The 20,056-nt window shown below is 41.2% G+C and overlaps 1 protein-coding gene across 8 annotated transcripts in view; it reads left to right on the top strand.

Moving 5' to 3' along the window:
* The window catches only part of shisa6b (shisa family member 6b), an 83,113-nt gene that overhangs the window by 23,196 nt on the left and 39,861 nt on the right, over positions 1-20,056 (top strand). The window lies entirely within an intron of this gene.

Below are 20,056 nucleotides of genomic sequence, written 5' to 3' on the forward strand. Positions count from 1 at the left end.
TAATTGTATCAAGGTTCTCTAAAAGAAGAGGACAGATAAGAGCCAGCCTCCCTTATTTGTTGGCAGGGCTGATGCAACGCTACATCACATCGTTGCTGGGAGCCTATGCAGACTGAAGCCCAATAGCAGGCTTAAATTAATTGTTCTTGTCACAGAAGAACTGCGCTGTACTTTTCTCTTCACTCACTGTCACAGAGCGAAACTCTGCACTGTAAATCACTGTCACATTGTAGCACATATTTCTCTACACTGTTTAGAAGAAGAGAAGCTCTGAGTGCAGGTGGATGGATTGAGAGTCATTGATGAGACTAGACCGCCTCGACTGATATGAATTTTTCTACCTCAGACATGAGAGTGGATTGACAGCCAGCATGCAAATGTGAATTAAAAATTCAGCTCACCAGCTGTTATTGGTTGAATGCATCCATTTTAATTATTTTGCTATATGTCAGCCTTGTAGATATGAAACACAGCCAAGCCGCGGCATCCGGAGAAGTGATTACTTCAGACAAAGCCTCCATCCTTGAATTAGCATGTGCCATACTCCGTTACCGTGCTAAGACCAATTTTTAATTCTGCCTTGTGGAGGAGCTCGCTCTGGCACACGTCTTTTGTCTTTAGAAACAGAAAGAGTTGATGGATATGATGTTGTTAGCATTCCAGTCTCCACCTCGTGGTTCCACTTCCAGGGAATTGTCACGTTTTCTTGATTCTAGAACAACAGTCAACACCTACTTAAAACTCCTGCTGCCCTCACACATAGAGGTGCGGTCAATGAAATAAAGCGCGTATATGAGCGTGACAGCTCGTCTTCATCTGTGAATAGTTGCATCACTAGTGTCGCCGGAGCAACAGAACGTGCTGTGTACGATATTCATAGTGTACACCTGGCTGCAGGCGGCACTAGCTTCAGGACTAACCAGCTAACCGCTTTACTGTGAACAGCTGGTAAAGACAACACCAGCGCTTGGCTTAGGGTTGGAGGAATTTTAGCATTCACATACCATCAGTGTGCCATAATTGTACACATTCGTGTGGGCGAGGGTTTCACTTGTGATCCAAAGTAGTTTTATTTCAGACCGAAGCAGAACTCATACAGCAACTGTGCTTAAACGACAGCCAGTTTCTGATGCTCCAAAGCAGTCTGTAGTGTGACTAAAAACACAAACACACACACACACACACACACACTCACACACACACACACACACACACACACACACTCACACATACACACACACATCACATCTGATATTCTATTAGGATAAAATCTGAAGATAAATACATCTGAGCACTTTTTACACCTTAGTCATCTTCTTTGATAACTGAAATGCTGCAGGCTTTACATCATATCCAGTAATATTTATAATTTGATATAAATTATCTAAATTTTACTATTATTTTGTAAACATATATGGAGGTTTCATGATAACATCAAGACCATGTTTTTAATGACGATTAAATGTTGTAAATCACAGTTTTCAAGATGTTGTGATAGCCCAGCAGTGGCAGACATCTGTCTATCAAAGAACAAAAAATTGAAGTTCGAATCCCATCGTGACCTTAAAATAAAAAAATCAGTGTGCAAACATCACTAACTGATGTAGGAAAAAGACCTGTTCAACCAAAGTGGGGAAACCAAAGGGACACTGAAGGGGAAAGAACGGATCCAACGAAGCAAAGCTCCACCGTTTCGGTTCTGCTGGTATCTGCTAACAGTTGCTTGCCTCTTATTTGTTCTTTTGTTTACCTTTAGTGAAGAAGCATAAAAACTCCTCCCAGCGTTTCAGTGCTTCCCTCTGATTGTGATACAGTCATCTCCTGTTCCTCTCAATGAATCAGATGCAGGGGAACAACAAGCCCACAGGCAGTATCATCATTTCCAGCCCGTGTAATCAACGCTCCGGGCTGATGAGGCAGAAGATGAAAACATCCACCCGCTAAAACCGTTGGTGTTGTTAAAGGTACACAAGGAAGAAGTCTAGACAGAAGCTGATTCATGTGGTGACCATGGAGAGTTCTGAAGGATTAAAGGGAGGGAGGGTACTTTTCCACCACCTGGCTGGATTGTGTGTGACGGGTTTTCATCCACGCACGTGACTTTAAATGGGGAAACTTCATGTAAATTATAAAAGGAGGATACACAGCACAGTAGGTGAGTGGATTCCAGGTGTTATCATCACCAAGTGTGCATCAAGTGTGCTGCAGTGTCTAATTTACCATCCGTTTTTAAGGTGCTGAATGTAAATTTTGTCAAAAAGCTTACACTGTCAACACGTCACAGACTCTACATGATTGACTGAATATTTCCAGGTACATGCAGTAAAAAAGTCATTAATATGTGAAAAACATTTGTATATATTACAGTAGTACTGCACAGTTACAAGTGATGCACAAGAGCCGATGTCATTTACTTGAATTTAATGCGATGCAATTGTTTGTTTTTTTTAAACTTCATCAGCTTTTGAATAAATGCAGGAAATGCAAATGAGACCAACAATGGAATTGCATTAAAAAAATGGTCGAAGTCCTGGCAGCCAGCCAGAAGACTCTGCAGCAGACTGAGGCAGCACAGACACATTTCTGAACTTTCTCTGTTATTTAAGATCAAGATTTAACTGATTTACTTGCTTAAAATAGATCAGAATACACCCCCGAGTGCACATGAATCATCAAAATTCATAATCATTTCACAGGAAGTTACAAACTCGACATAACAACTTCTTCTTGTTCTTTATAGGTACAATCAGCTCAAAGCAAAATTAATATATGATTATTATAATCATTTCATAATCATTTCACAGGAAGTTACAAACTCGACATAACAACTTCTTCTTGTTCTTTATAGGTACAATCAGCTCAAAGCAAAATTAATATATGATTATTATCCATTTAGAAGCTATTTAACAACAAAGCACTGCCAAATGTCTACACTTTTTGGGGGGTTTGTTTTGTTTGTATCTACTACAAAGGATTAGATGTTTTAGAGGAGGTGGACTAAGCCCTCAGGTTTTAGCAGGTCATTTCAAAACAGATTTTTCTGGGAGGTTTTTGGAGGGTTTTTTTTGGGGGGGGGGCGTTTTTAGGTTTTAATTTGTTAAATCATCAGTAAAAGCTACATTGAGTTTCATGTAACTTATTGATGGCTGTCGCTTTGTTTTGAAACTGTCCTTTAACGTGACACTTTGGGGTCAGCAACAAGGATTAGACTTCCTTTTCCAACACTTTTAAAAAGCTGACGCCACTTCAAGGAGAGAGCGGTTCTATCCAGCCAGGCTCAGCTGCTGTTTTTGATTGACAGACCGCTCCGCTCCTGCAGTGTACCTGCTCATACAAATTGATGGTCAGGTTTGGGGGAGGTCTCACGGCTGACCTGCTGGCTAAGCACTCTGTGGAATAACCAATAAGGAAGTGTTAATAAGGTCCTGGAGCGGACAGGACTGGGGCCGTGGCACTCATTAGCGGAAAGACAGATTTCTCTTACACACAACAGAGAGGAAGGGCTGGCCATCTCTATCCCGCGCCCTGTCTGCCGAGCCCAGGATGGAGGCAAACCAGGATGATGGTTAGGGTTCAGAAGGAGGCAGCAGTCGTCCTTACCGGTCAATTAGATGTGTGATACAGTACATGTGAGAGATTCCTGTTTTATCATTCACTTTGTGCAGCGAGGAGAGAGGAAAGAACGGCGACCCTCTGAGACATTTAATTGCTGTCTCTCCCCACCTACATGCGCACATCTCCCTCGGAGTCCTCACTGTCCTATGACAGAGGCTTAATGATGGTTTTGCAAAAGTAACACATGCTACAAACACCTTGTGGCATTTTCTGAAAAACAACAGCAAAAATATGATGAGGTCAGTGAATGACAAGTCCCCCCGCAACTCTGACAAGACTCGAGTATCCTGAGGAACAATAGCACTTCCAGATAGTCAATTACAGTGATGTGAGAAGCGTGGGCAGACAGAGGAAATGACAGTTTGGAGACAGCTCTCTTATCATTGTCCTTCTGTTGTGGCCACTTTGAAACAAGTGGAGCTATTTGTCTGGAGGTACGCTGGAGGGAAGAGAGGGATGACTTTTATCTTGGAAGGAGATGAGAGATGGGAATATGCAAGAAATGTTGCTCAAGCAGAAGTGGGCAAGCGCGGGAAGAAAGAGGATTTGGAGTTTGGCAGGTAAAGAAGGGAGAAGAAGAGGAAGTCCCTGCAGGCATGTAGCTGGGGACAATCATCTGACAAGGCTGCTGTGACGTTTGCTCTGGCCTCACTGGTGTACTCTTAATGTGCAGCATCAATCAAGATGCTGCCCGCCGCACAGCATGGCAACTTTTATCGCCGCTCATTAAAGTAAGTGCAGATATTTTATGCATCAGTTGGAATGCAAGGACTTTTTCATGCTAATTTCCCTCCTTTAGATTCGTTATTCATCATCTTTGATCAACGGGGTCCTGTACACTAATAAAGTGGAGTGGAGGCTGCGTGCCTGACGGAATCTGGAATCTGCCGCGTGCTGAAGCATCACATCTGTGGATTGCTACTGCTGCTTGAGTTTATTTAGCAAGCACAGGAGTTTTTATATGTTTAATGAAACTGTGTAATAAATCAAAAGCTCCTCCGGTTGTTTAACAAGACTTTTCTTCCCAGTTAATTTGAAGAAGTTCATTTCGTTATAAGAGTGTATCATTCTTTAAACTGCAGAACAAACAGACAAGAGTCTGGAAATCAACTCTGTCCCCACCCGAGGAGCAATTCTCTGATGAAAAGAACATTTAAATCTACATTTCTCAGCACACTTCACCCTACAACCCCTCAGCAGGTCCATCCAAAACTGATAAGATTATTTAAAATGCCATGGCCGGCTCGAAATTAAAATGAACTTGTGCACTTTGCTCTAAATTTCCATCCCTTTGGACCGTTTTGCCTTCCTCACCAACACGTTAGTAGATGAAAGGAGGTTGGCTGAGCAGCTGGATTGTCTTTTGGGCCTGGTCCTAGACTTTGAATCCCAGGCGCCTCCATACTTCCCCACCACTTTTATTGCTGCTTCTCAGAGTAAGCAACAGAATCAAAGGTTTAGTCGAACAAATGTTTTACTACTCAGGAGCACCATCACTCATGCAATTTCCCTTTCGGTGATTAATAAAATCTATCAAATTCGAAATGATAAAGGGCTGCACCAGCACGCAAAAACATCTAATTGCTTTTGCTTGTAATTATTTGACTGGTATTGCAAGTATGATATGATCTAGGCTCGTTTTTGAAAAAGACCTCATGATGTGATAGCTATCACAGGACAATATTATCAAAATATATGAGGATATCATGTAATACAATGTGTATTGCAATACTCAACAAACTGTATTCAAAGTTACAAGCTGGGTAGACTAATGATGTGTTTTATTATTCCTAACTCAACGGACAAATTGAGTTAAAACTATTACATCTGAAATTTCCTTTCCAATTTACAAGAATGATATTTTCAAAGTTGCACTCCTGTACTTTCAATGTCATGGAAACACAACTGAAACACGAGTCCAGTAGCTTTTAACAACTGCCGCGTCTTTCTGTAAAGTGAAAATTGCAGCATTCCATATTGCAATTAAATTTTGATTCATTGCCAAGCCCTAAATGACAGCAGATCTGAGAGCTGTTAATCCACTGCTAAAAGGATGGTAATTTCATTTAAACCTGAGTCCTGACTGTACTGTTAAATTACAAGGTTGTTAGGTTCAAGACGTCCCACCCTCCGACATGTCAACATGACAAACACGAAGCCCCAAACAGGATAGACAAAATGTGTTTGCCTTCCACAGCCTGGTGTTACCAAATACTTGGCAAGAGAAGCACCAAAAATAGCTGGCCGGGGCTGTTTATCATACTGAGCAGAGCGGCTGTATATTGAACAGCCATGTCCTTGTTGCTTTGAGTGATATATCACCTGATATAAATAGTCCTGCTGAGGGCACTCTGAGGATACCACTCCAAGTGCGTTGGATAGGCCTGGTAAAAGACTGATCTTGGCTCTGCTGCGTTGACCTCAAGCAGCTTTAAAACACACCTCCCTGCAAGGCAAACTCCCGCTCTCATCTGTAATCTATTATTCATAACCAAGAGGCAGAGACGAAGACTGGGAAAGGCAGATAACTTGGTCGCGTTTTCCTCCATCCACCCCCTCCCCATACTACTATTATCCAGAGGCCATTGTGTGGGAAAACAAACGGAATGATTGCCTTTTGTTGTGTTGGGTGGTGGGAATTTTGTATTCTATGCAGAATTTGAATGTAGACTTGCCATTCAGAGCACACAAGCAATGACTGCCAGTCGCATTGTGCAAATAATGATGCATGGGAGGGCTCAAATTAAAATGTATCAGCTATGGGTTGGGATCCATCTCCTCATCTACTTCCAGCAGAATAAAAATTGAAAAGGCGTGAGGAAGCACATGTTCCAGTTAGGTGTGAATTTGCTTTTTAGTTGCTCTTCTTTTTGTTTTGCTTTTTAATAGTTGTGGTCTAATGGTAAGAGTTGTTGTGAGTCTGGTGGAGCAGAGATGGTGTTTTGCATCCCACAACAGTGGCTAACATTACCTACGAGTTGTTATATGTCTTAAAGAAAAGGTTTTGATCCAAAAAAAAAGTGCTGTTGTGAACATTGAACCATTAAAATGACCGAGACAAAACAAAAGAACTGCAACATTCTGACGATGTTCCGGTGATGTTGTTAAATCATAAATGAACATTTGTAAAAGTAGGCGGCGATTGAAAACAGTTCATTAATGCTTAGCTGAGTTGACTGTTAGATAACAGCAAAAATTGGGGAAGGCTGGGGTTTCGAGATGGGGTGAAGTTACACTTAGGGGATGTACAGTTAGCTCCCTTGTTATAAGAGCTAGTTCGTTACTGCTTAATTACAAAAGAGTCTTATAAGTAACCAAGCATTAACTGTTATTGTTATAAAATGCTACATTAGCATTCTAAACTGTTGCCTTAAATTGTCCCCAAAACCTCCCCAGAACGCTGCAGTTAAGTTATTTTGCTTTAAAGCCAGATTTGTGAACCGTTACAGACGTTTAAGTAAACCCTCCCTTGAGACACAATCAGAGTTCGCCTTGGAAAGGTGTGGACGCGTGTCTTTTCTGCAAATGATGTCATTACATGTGTTTTTTTGAGGACTACATTTGCGGGATGAAAAAGAAAATCATTAATCATGAATTAATTGTGGGATAAAGAGCAATAAGGATGATGTAAACATGTAGGCCATTTCCATCAGTTCCCTGGATGAAACCAATGGGAGTTTTGCACTGGCTTTGGTATGACTTTCAAAAAGAAGCTGCGTAGTTAACAAACTTTTGAGACTCAGAAGTTGAATTAGGCAAAATAATCCTCACGAATGAATATCACTTTGATGAGCACAGCAAATGTTGTGCTATGAAGAGTCTAAGGCATGGCCACGCGACTTCAACGTCACCACAACAAAAATCTGCACATCGCCGTTTTGCTGCGATGATATTTAATGTCCTTGACAAGCTAATGCCATTTTGTAGACTCAACTATGGCACTGACAGGCGTATTTCATGCAGCAGAGCAGGACTCTTAACTATCTTTGACTTGAGTTAACCACAGTCGATGTCTGTCTGCAGTTGGAGACAAGCGAACCAGACATTCAACGATGCTAACTTATCACTTTATATGATTTTCGGGTTTTTACGAAGGGCAATTTACTGCTCATTCTGACTGTATTTAATGTTGAAACAAAAGCTTCTTTTTTTTTTAATTTTGCCACTGGCCCGGCTGTCAGAAGAGAGAGTGTTTGTGTGTTTGGAATATTATTAGAACTTACTGCACCTCCAATTCTGAGGTAGAGAAAATGTCTCTCTTGCCCTCTTTTTTTGCCAACATTGACAAGGTTCATCGAGAGAACGTTCATGCATCAAACTGCCACCTGTGTACGGCTGACTGTATGAATGTATGAATGTATGAATGTATGAATGTATGATCATTGCTGAGTGTGAATTCTGACCTCACACAATTAACACCGGCTGGTAAATCTGACCCTTAACCTAATAAGAATGTTATATTACCATTACAAATGAAAAACATCTGATTAAACTTTTTTTCCATACTGGAGTCATGGGGGTGTCACGGTTGGTGCTGTCTGTTTGGTTACCAGGAAGATTACGAGACAGAATTTCACTAAACTTTGTGTAAGGGTGGAGGTATGGATGCTTGTGCGTATGTGATCTAAAATCAGAAAATAATAAGGCAATTGCTGGCTAGACCGTGAGCAGATGAAGAGCATTGTTAGAGAATGATATCCCACCTTAAAGAAGAACATTCTGGGTGTGAAAAGGAAAGAAAAAAGTCTTTACTCAAGACAATGTTATGGACTAGAGGCTGATAAATGTCTCCTGTTGGTGAGGTAATCAGTAATCATTATCAATTTACAGTGGGCAGATGTTTACAAAGCACCTAAGCGTTTGCTAATTCTGCATTAACAGATGATAAACTATAATGAGGCAACTTTTGCGTGTTGTTCAGTGAATTAGCAAAGCGATTAAGTAATTCACTGAACCAGGCCCACAAACCTTTAAATGTATCTTTTTTATTTTCTCAGCAATACATTTAACAATGTGCTGAGTACATCTCCATAAAGCAGGTGGTGTTTTCCTGGGCATCTATTTCACACTGTTGATCACGCAACACACAAGCTGGAGGAACAAGGGATCAACACCTTGTCAAGCTTGCCACTAGGTTCCAATTTGAAAAAAAATCACACTAGATGTGAAAGGCTGGGTCGTGCTGAGAGGAGCTCTGCTGGGCTGGTAAAGCTACTCTATGAGCCGGTGCAGAAAGCAAGAACACTCAGCCATGTCTACATCTCTTTCCTGTCACTGACTCCATTCCCCCCACCAAGCATGACACCACAGTGTTCCTTCCCCTCACTGCAAATTGTCCCCACATTGTTGCGCGTGCAGGTTCCGTGAACTCTTCACTGAAATTATTGCTGATAGAGGCTGCAGGTATTCAATCTACAAACCCAGACTGTGGGGCAAATACAGTATGTGCAACAGCTGATGTATTATAATTGAAAGACCCCTTCGTTTGTGATAAATAATGAATTTTCCCCAGGGGCCATTAGGGGGTGGGATGGAGGAAGGTATTCTCATATGTATATATATATATATATATATATATATATATATATATATATTTTCATCCAGCCTGTTAACCCCCTGCTGAGGAAGGCCTGGAGGGAATATGATACAGGTGTGAAAACACAGGAGGGGGACTCACTCCTACTGCTTCATTATGAATCAGCCGGAACAGTTCTATGCATGATGTTACATTGCTCCTACGCTAACATGAAATAATATTGACTTAGAATTTCAGTTGGATATGATGTGTTCATTTATATACATATAAAATTTAACTGCACGATAAGCTGACACAGTAACAAGTTTCAACTACCAGTTCACAACATAAAAGCAAGTTTTATATAGGAACTTTATTGAAGGACTCCATGATTTTTACAGTCAAACAAGCAAATAGAGACTCTTCCAGAACCCCACCACATGGCTGACTGCTAGTTAGCTTATTTTATAGCTGTGGGGCAGTGGAGGAATTAATCCAACAACAAAAAAAGTCATCAAATACACTTTTCTCAAAAATGATCTTTACTTAGTTTAATGGAACTAGAAGTTTGTGAAACACTTGGAGTGAAACTATGTTGTTATTTTATCAGATAGGAACAGGTTCAAATCTGCACTGTTTTGAGATAAAGGTGAAGCCACTGCTCACGGTATCACTCCCTGTTCGCGAGCGTAAGGAGGGGGATCTGCTGTATCCACTGCATCAGCATCCACACCTTCAAAACAGCTTTCTCCTCCCGAGAGTTGAACATGAGTCCGTTAAGAAATCTAGAAATTCATCCTCCTTGTACAGATCTTTGTTGCTTTTCATTGAAGTAATTTTCCATAATTACAAGAACCACTTGATTTAATCTGTCACTCGGGGTTTGCTTGTTCTTTTAAACAGTCCCTCACTTACAGTCATACTCATGACTTATTGTACATGTTGAGAATGACTAAAACATAATTTCTTTCAAACAACACAACAGTTATTGTGAATATGATGCCTGTGTCCTTTGAGTAACACTTCCTTTATGTCCTGTACTCTCATATTGAAAATGAACAAATTAACTGTAATTAAACAGTGTATGGTTAATTGAAATCTTGGCAATAGAGGCTTCAACTCACCATAAAATTTGTGTCGACAGGACAGTGTGTAGGAGGAAGTACCCATCGGCGAGAGAGGAGAAAACTCCTGCACGCTGTCATTTCAGATGCAAATGCATTATTGCACATGCAGTGTTTCCATCTTGAGATTCAGTAAGAGCCTCATCAAAGTTTGGCAGATGAAGTACTAAGGACCACTAATTAGGTGTTTAACTAGTACAGGGGAAGTCAGAAGGAACCCACCCACCTAGTACGGCTGTCTGAGTCAGGAAGAGATTAAATTGCAGTTTTTGATATCTGAGTGAAACCCCTTATCAGAGCTTGGCAATATTACTGACTGATATCTCAGATTTAATGAAAGCTAATATCAAACCACAGGTACTTCAATGCTTGGGGGGGGCATTATCAAAATGCAAACAAACTTTTCTTTTCCCAAAACTTTCACAAGTAATCACATGTCGTTAGTATATGCACATAGTAATTGGCTCACTCTTGAAGCACTTTCAAATCAGGCAAAATTGGCCACATGCTGCCGCTTCTGACAGATATGAGCTTTTCATTCCTCTTCCCAGCTGAGTGGAGCAGTTTCTGCGTCTTAATTACCTCACATTTGGCACTGAGCAGCACTGCAGAGCTAGCAGGAGCCTCTGGGAGATAGGGCCTCAGCTGAGATGGACAGCGGTTGGTGACAGAAGCCAGGGGAGGACGCAGCGGAGAGAGAAGACTCCCAGTTAGCATGCCTGGAATGACGGGAGAGCAGTGGTAGAGGGGGCCAGACATCCCTGAGGACACGAAAGAGTGAGAGCTTTCTGCTCTGGCGCATATTGCAGAATTGAGACACCGACACTGACGTAAAACTGCACATCCAGAGTGTCGATGTGGACTTTGTTGCTCTGAAGTTATTGGCTGGTCTGTGTTGTTTTGTGGACAAATGCAGGACACCCCCCAGGAATGCTGACGGCAGTTAAGGATGCCTCTGAAGATATTGATTTGCAATAAAATGCCACAGCCAGTGTGTGGATGAAGCTATAAAATATAGAACAACAGGAGACAGATTTTATAAAGTGGATCTGAAGTGACAGTTTTTGATATTTTTTGAAGACTTGAGACGAAGTTGCTCAGGGTGAGTAATGGAAACATGCTGGGGGGGAGTCAGTGACGTGTAACAACAATGTTATATGCACTCATTTAATAGTATATCATTGTTTCTTTTAAATGGAATTAAAGCAAATGTAAATCACCATGACAGCACCTAACCATGATTGTAGGGCTACCCTAAACAACTGAAGCTCTCTCCCTGGCACATAAACAGTCGGTGATAGCCCTCGGAAATGGATCGAGTCAACAGTGGCACACGGGGAAAGAGCAAAATAACTGAGCAGGTGTACAGTTAGGATGCACTACGATTGGGACGGAATTCAAACATCACCAAGAGAGAAAATGAGAGCAGAACTTCTCTGTCTTGATCTTTATTGTGTATTAATTTAAAAATGATCAATGATGACTTATATTTACTGTTAAATCTGGGCACAACTATAATACAGGGCCAACCGTATTGTATGAATTTTGCGATCTTTGACTGAACTGATTCACAGATTTCTTCAAGAAGCAAAGAAACATACGGTTTCACCTTTTGACTCCTCTGCCACTGAGAGTGGCAATGGTCCAATGATTTGAAGTTCAGTTAAAAACAAAACAAAAGCCAGTTCACTGTCACTACAAATACTGCATTTAACTGCAAAACCAAATTTATCCTGATTTAGACAAAACTCAGACTAAGACACTGCCATATAAACAGCATTTTGTAGTTACCTTAACCTGAATGATAAGGTCAAAGTTGGAGTGAACAATAATGAAACTGAGGCACGGGGATATTCCCAAATGTCACTGCATGGTTGACGTGTGTTGTAGATATTTGAACACCGTGCAGAGTCCTGTAAGAATTTTTGCAACATTTTGAATCATTTGGCAGTCAAACTGCTTTCTGGCCCATGGGCCAGCTTCCAGTGAGTGTTACAAACTCAGGTTTAAACACTGTATGTCTGAATTATCAGCATGAAAAACAAAATGGAATGTATGGCTATAACTTAAGCGGCCATCTTTAGTCATTATGGAATTCGGCATTGTGGGCAGGAATGTTCATTTAATCTTATTTTGTATTTTTTTACTTTGATAGGGATGGATACAGTATATATAGATGTGCTGAAAACAGCCGTTCGATGCAAGTATCACAGTGTTTGGAGCAAATGCTAATTTGCAACACCCATCCCTAGAGGGCTTTTATGAAAAAGGGTAAATGAATTATAAATTGAATGAGAGATAAATGGATAGAAGGATAGTAAAATGTCAGTAATGCTGTAAAAGAAACTCATGTAAACACTTTAATCTAAATATTGCTAGTGGAATTATTGCAACCCATGTGAATGTAGCTACTGACATAGTAGTATTGCATGATGTTAGATAAATCAATCACTGATGATTGTTGTTTTACACCGTTTCTGTTTTTTGTAGTTGTTTTTTTTCTTCCAAAAATGTTGGAATGCAGTGTTCAGGAGGTACTCGTCTGTAAAACGGGAACATTCTTGGGGTGCACTGCTCCAAGGGAACAAGAGGACCCAAACCCGCCTGATAAATGCTTCTGACAACACAACACAGCCGGCGGATCCCCTCACTGTAGGGGTTTGTTGCCACATATGCGTGACTCATCTGACCACATCACTTTTTCCCACATCTATGTGGACAAATGCAGATGGTTTTCACACGACTGAACTCTCACTTCACAGTTTACACAGTGCAACAACCCTCTCTCTGTGACTGTCGAGGGGCAGCTCTTGCTGACAGTCTGATCTCATCACCTGATGAAGAGTTGTGCTCCTGTTTTTCCTCATGTCACACTGATGCACCAACATCGCACGCATCAAACTGACAGCAACAAAACAACAGCAAAACTGCCCGAAATTGTCCATTTCCCGACTCACAAATTCCTCTTCTGGTCTCATCCGCATCCTCCTAATCCAGGAGTCCACTCACTAATGCACAAAACGCCTTAATTTGAGCTAAAAACACACTATAACACCTGTGGTTTCGGCGCGAGGGTGAACAAGTGTGGACCATCACAACCGTGGCACCTGGTCATGCTTGACATCAGAAGTCTTATCGTTTCTTTTAAACTCAGCTCTTAGTGTTTGTGGATTGTGTTGCATGTGGCTGGATAAAGATGTGGTAGATGAAGTATCACTTCATGTAATCATTTCGTGCGGTACACCTGCATCTGCATTCCCTATGTCTCGCCATACATTTACGGTGCTTTTTCCTGTAATTTTTCACAGTTTACAGTTGATAAAACCCAGAGGTGCAGGGAGGGTTTGTTTGTTTTCTGCGACAGTGGCCACTGAAGCGCAACGGCTGACAGCGCAGCACTCGAGGTGTTAGTGTAGGAGCTGCTCCTGTATCCAGCGCAACACTCTGCTACCCCAGCCAGTGTTTGCTTGCTACTTTCTTTAACTGTACTTGTCTGCTGATTGTGGGTAAACCATGCATGGGAGCAGCGGCCACATGACTGATGTGAGATGCTGTGACACTGAAAACACAGTTGCCCCCATAAACAACAGGGATGACTGTGAAGACACATTCTCAATCATGTAAAGGCTGCTCTGGCTATTATATGCGGTCTACTAAGGTTGTAGCCTGACGTTTATCTAAACCACACAAAGTGGATCTGCCTCCAGTGCAGTTGTGCTACCTCCAATACACAGCCTTTATTCATTGGCTGTAGCATTGATCTGTCTGCTCGAGCTATTGTCAGTGCCCGCTAGACCACTGCCATCAATATTACATCAGGTTCAGTCTAAACAGCCAAGAATTCTTTTGCAGTCCATCCAGGGAAAGGTAATAAAATTCATGCCTATCTTCATACACTTGGTGAGGAAGAGTCACATGGCGGCTAATCTCACCCCATAGCGTCATTTTGCAATCCAGAGAAGAGAAGAATTGAGACGCTCTGCTTTTGTGTGAGAGGGTGGTGAGGGAATGATCCTCACTGGCCGTGCAAAAACTGACTTTTACATTATTAATTGCCCTCTGTATTAATTACTAATCTCCGGTAATTAGTATTAGGTCCTTTCAACACCCAGAATCAGCTGTTCAAAGAATATTAAGGAGAGTGAGTAAACATTTGCTCCAGCTCTGTCCTCTGGAGTACAGCAAGACTAGATTTTGAACCAAACGCCATCAGACATGTCATTGTTCTATACTACATTTCCCATGACCATGGTGTTTTATGTGGCTGCAAATCTGGGTAGCATGAAGATATTAAATGAAACCAGGAGAATTCAGCCATGCAGTTTCCACAGTGGCCCTCAGGAACTATGTAGAATAAAATGGAGTTTCTAGAGGATGACTTCAAGCCTTCTAGCTCACTCATTAGCCTTTTAGCTATAACTGTGTGTGTGTGTGTGTGTGTGTGTGTGTGTGTGTGTGTGTGTGGTTAATGGAGACCTTGGTGGCTTTATGGCTGGACTGTCCTCACGATATACTACCTTGCCTTCAATTAATGGCCCGAAAAGCTTAAAATCCACAGTGTGTATTGTTGTGACACAGCATGGAATTTGATAGTGATTAATGCATAATTAGGGTCATGTGAAAGACTTCATGGGGAGGGGGTGGTGTAGCCGCGGGAGCACAGGGACCGACCAAGGGCATGGCCTATTTCAAGCTGGCTAACGATCCCGGACCACGCGATGACCCTGGGCTGCCATGTTGGCCTTTATTTTTAGAACATTAATTGCGAAAATGTAATTTCTCCATTCCCGTGAGAGAAATGAATCTTTTGATAGGCTTGCATGGTTAAAGATCCAATGTTTGTTTTTTTTCCTTATGTAAGTGTTCTTTGCAGTTACTCCCCTAATCATTTAATAGGGCATCACTAATGTAGTCTAATTTGTTCTATTTGAACTGACTCTGCAGTTTGACTGGATCAGATGCAAATGAGAGCTGTAGAGTGAGAATAGGCCGCTTTACTTCCACATTTGAATGATTGTTTTGTTGTGCTAATTTGCACACTGCAGTTTAGTGGGTGATTTTTATCAAATTGGCCTCATTGGTGCCCTTTTCTATTAAATCACCCTTTAAAAAGGGGTGATAAGACTTTAATGGTGGCACGATATAGACTGCATATAAAAGTGAGTGCAGTGAGTTCCAGCGATATTCTTGTGCTCAGCTTTCTTTAGGCGTCAGGCCCATAAAATGGCAGCAGCTCAGAATACAAGGAGGTTACGTAAAAAAAAACATAAGAAAAAAAAAGTACCAGGAAGCTGCATGTTAATACTTGCAACAGGCACTGTATTTTCTGATGAAAACATAAACATTCACCATGCATCTGGACTGCTGATCAATCATCTCTGATGATGATTATCAGTGAGTTGCTATATATCTGAGTGTGCAAAGCTGTTAGCTTTCACGCCAAAGCGAAATTAAGCATGATTCCATCAACATATTTGAATGCATATTTGGAAGTATTACATCAAAAAGGTTGACGGTAATGACAAAATTCACCCAATTTTGCAAATCAATCAACCAAATAAATCCACTTGCTTGAGGTGGGAGAGTAAATGCTCAAAACAGGAACTCAAACTCCGTCTTTCAAACAAGCTCCGAATGATTGCGTTCAGCTCTTCTTCTACTCTTCATTAAAGCTTCAGCCATGAGTAAACATTGCCTATAGCACCATCTTCTGACTCCATTGCATAACCTGCCTGAATAATTGTCTTTGTTGGTCGCCTGAGCTGCTACATTATTTGATGTGGTGCAAATGGAGGTTAGAGGTCAGGGTGCATGTAAAAAAAACAACTAAAAACAGAAGGGTCAAGGAGGAATAGACCATTAAATGGTGACAGTTTAATGTAAAGGCACATTAATTATAGTTAGTGAATGTTTTGTTGTATAAGAGTGTTGAATAAGCATTATTTATGCATATTTTACCATTTATTAAAGCTCTTTGTGACCCTTATTGTAAAATGGGGAACATCTTCAAGGAAAACTTCACCTAACCATGACAGCCCTCACCCCCCCACCCCTGAGGTTTTCCATCCATTTCTACTGTAGCCTGTAAATGTAACATGAACAAGATGAATAGATAATTAGACACATTTGTTAACTCTGAATTACTAATTGTGATCTCAGTGTTATTATGTACCCTTCTTGTATTGTTCCCACCAATGTGAAGAGAAAAGGATTTGATAATAGATATAGATAAGTTCTGTGACATCTCAGTAAAGGTGCCTGTTCCTCCAACTTGGTGACAGTTTCTATGAATAAACATTGTGAGGTACCATTAAAGGTCCTTCTTTGAGGGCTCTGAGCATATAGTCGCTCTAGTTAAAGGGTCAAACTTATCACTTGTCACTGTCACTTTCTATCTCGTTGCATGCAGAGGCTAGTCAAGGTTGGCACAGACATATTCCTCCCAAAATACCTCTGACACTCAACACAATGACATCTAGGAGACAGAATTTGAGTGATTCTGCTAAAACTCGTCGAGTCTCTGTCATAAATAGTGCAGCTGCTGTCTGTCCTTCATAACTCCCTCCACTGGCAGGCTGATTGATAGGATTGCACATAATCCATTATTTTGGTCATTGATTAAACCTGGCAATCAAAGAACAGTGTTGTGGCAGAGCTAACCGGACCCTCCTATGAGATAGCTCCGTCACACGGGCGCAAGCAAAGGTGTCAGCCGCCGGCCTACTAATCACCCCATGCTGTGAGTAATGGCTATGAAAGCAATCACAGGGGAAATGCATCATCTCTACAGACCCTCGATCTATCACCCTCACTCGCTTTCATTTGACTGAAACGCATGCCAACATGAAATATGGCGCTTTGTCAAAGGCAGGGGGAGAACGTTGGCTGTGGAACTGCAGAATATAATAATTAAACACATCCATAAAGACCTATTATATTTCATCTACAGACATGTATGTGGTGTGCATGTATGAATGGAATTCCCTGGGTAAACATTTCATGCTTGGTCCCCAGTGCATAATTACAGTGCTTCACTAGTTTATACTGAGTTACAATAGACTGAGAGTCATTTTCCACTTCATTCATCTTTCAATTTGTTTCCCCGCATGATGTCAGCAGTGTGATGTTGGAAGAAGAAAGAAATGCCTCGATTGCACACCATCAATTTGTGATATGCAAAAACAAAAGCCATGAGCAGGGGCGCTTGGCAAACCGCTCCATTCACATCATGAGCAGCCGCTATCCTTTAGTATTCTTTAATAATCTGAAATAGTTTCAGTTGTTTGTGTGTCTGTGCAGGTGTAATGTCACAAGCTAGGTGATGTTTCCTGTCATCCACCTTGAAGTCTGCAGGCTGGCCTCCTCCTGCCCTCTTCTCTAACTTGCCTCTCGATTATGCAGCGTGTTGTTAGTCTCAGCAGGTTCAGAACATATTAGGATCCTTATCAGAACTAAAGTAGATAGATGGCAACATTAAAGGTGTGCAGTGGAAAAGTACAGAGGGCTTTTCTTCAATTATTGCTAATGTTCCAGTTTAGTGATACAAAATGACCAAAAACATCAAACAGGGTCTTTCACACTGTACAAAATTCCAAAGGTGATTAATGTGTTTTTACACCTAATGAATGCAGTATTTGTCATTTTGAAACAAATTGCTGGGACATCTCTGGAAATGAGTTCTATAGATTTTCCCCCTCGGTTCGTCCTGGTTTTCTCTCTTTGAGGGTTATTACTTAATTAGATCAGAGGACGGCTCCGTCAGATATCTCCCCGGCCTCTGCCTGAGACTCACCTTACCTCAATCACTTATGTAAAATATTGATCGCTTGACAGATGCTTTAACCAATTACTTGAGATAAAATCTGAAATAATACAGGAAATTTCCATAAAGCCTCTTTTTTCATTGTGGTTGGGTGAGTCACAGTATCCAAGGTTAGACTGAAGTTAATTTTTCAAATTATGCTGCTCACTGAATTAAATGCACTGTAATTAAAACTAAACAAGGATTCCCACAGCCTCAAAGAACTTTTTCATGCTCATTTTGTTTTGGATATGTAGGAATTATTTTGATTTAAATAGCACAGTGTGTTATGTCCGCAGACTGTTAAAACTCATCACTAGATTACCTTCAAGAAACAGGATGCATCAATTTTTTACAGTAAAGGGACAGTGCGTAAGATTACGTGACATGTGGTTGCCACCTCTTACCTTACCTGTCCCTCCTTAAGCGCAGCATTTTTATCCCTTGTCCTGTGGCCCACATGTGCAAAACAATGTTTCTGTATTTACGACTGTCTCTCGGGTCTTGAAATTCAGCGACAGCTACCCGGAGCGCTGCATCAGATGGCCGCATCCAGTACAAACAAACTCAGCGTGCTTGCTCTCTCTCTATCAGTCCCATCTGCTGCTGCGGTATCTCTCTCTAGCTGCTTCACTATGTCATCTTTCTGTGAAACAAACTTAATAATGTGTGCAAACATGGACTGCCTATTAAAACCTAAGGTTAGGTCTACATAAATGAAACTTGCTTGCAAGAAAACACTGCAAAACGAAGTGGCCAGCAGAACCACGTGTAAACAGTAAAGCCATAGATTACAACATTAGCAATGCTAATCTACGGGATCATCACACGGGCATTGGTGATGCTACCAAGGTAACGCAGCAGTCCAAAGACAGGGTTCAAGCAAACCGGCTCAGATTTTGGCTGATAGTAACTTTCGACATGGATATGAGCTGTTGCGTTGGTATAACTGCGTTGCGGTGCTACGCCTTTTGGCAGCCAATGTTATCACACCAGCTGATTTAACTGACATTTGAGGCTTATATCAGAATTCCAGTCCAGTCAATGACAAGTTATTTTGTGCACTCATAATATTTAGAATAGGTGTAGGGGAATTACAAGCACCCACTGTACCGTTCAGTACCTGTTGAGCAATCTCATCCATGTTTATGTGTTGTGTACTAAAAAAAATAAGGGGATGCAATTCTTGGCAGGTCAAAAAAAGGCCTCTGATGAGTTGAGAAGATGTTATTCTCTGATGTTTCCACTTGTGTTTTCAGTACCATCCTTGTCCCATTCATTCAACACAGACAGCCTGCATGGTGCACATAGTGGCTGTTCCTCTTCACCATTCTACTGGTCAAACTCTGTTCAAAACTATCTAAGTGGGTGTAAATAGGAAGTGCTGATTGATAAGGAATTTGATCTGGTATCCTCCTTAGCACTCATGAGTCAAGATTCTGTTCTGTTACTGCATTACCTGGAACTAAAACACTGATAAGATGTAAGATGATCCACACATATAATATATGTATGTGTAAAGTTATGCAAGGCTATACGAATTGTGTATTTAACTATATGTTTATTTGCTAAAATGTAATTTTTTGAACTAAAAAAGGTAGATTCCAGTGCAGTTCAGTTGTCATGAAATATTTAAATGTCTACATATGGTGCCCCATCAGCCCACCTCACTCCCTCCCGTCTGATCTGGCAGGCCTCAATATGAATCACGATTGCTGTGATCAGTGCAGCCGACGTGACCAATGGCGCTTTTCCAAAATGTTAATAAAGCCATACTGACTAGTGCGCTATTCTCAGCTGGATATCTGTTGCCTCTGGCTGCTCACTAAATCTCAATGACTTCATTAACTCATTACCATGAGTCACAGTGCCAACAGCAATTAAAACATGACAGAAAATAGCGGCGTCCTTGGGCCACTGTGCTGCTCATGAGACTGATATACTTTACGAGCAGGATGACTGACATATCAATGGGCACAGCGTTGGATTAAATGGCCTCAG

Source organism: Aulostomus chinensis, chromosome 23 (genome assembly GCF_037954235.1).
Source record: "Aulostomus chinensis isolate RoL2024-O1b breed Wild chromosome 23, RoL_Achi_v1.0, whole genome shotgun sequence".
Lineage (NCBI taxonomy): Eukaryota > Metazoa > Chordata > Actinopteri > Syngnathiformes > Aulostomidae > Aulostomus > Aulostomus chinensis.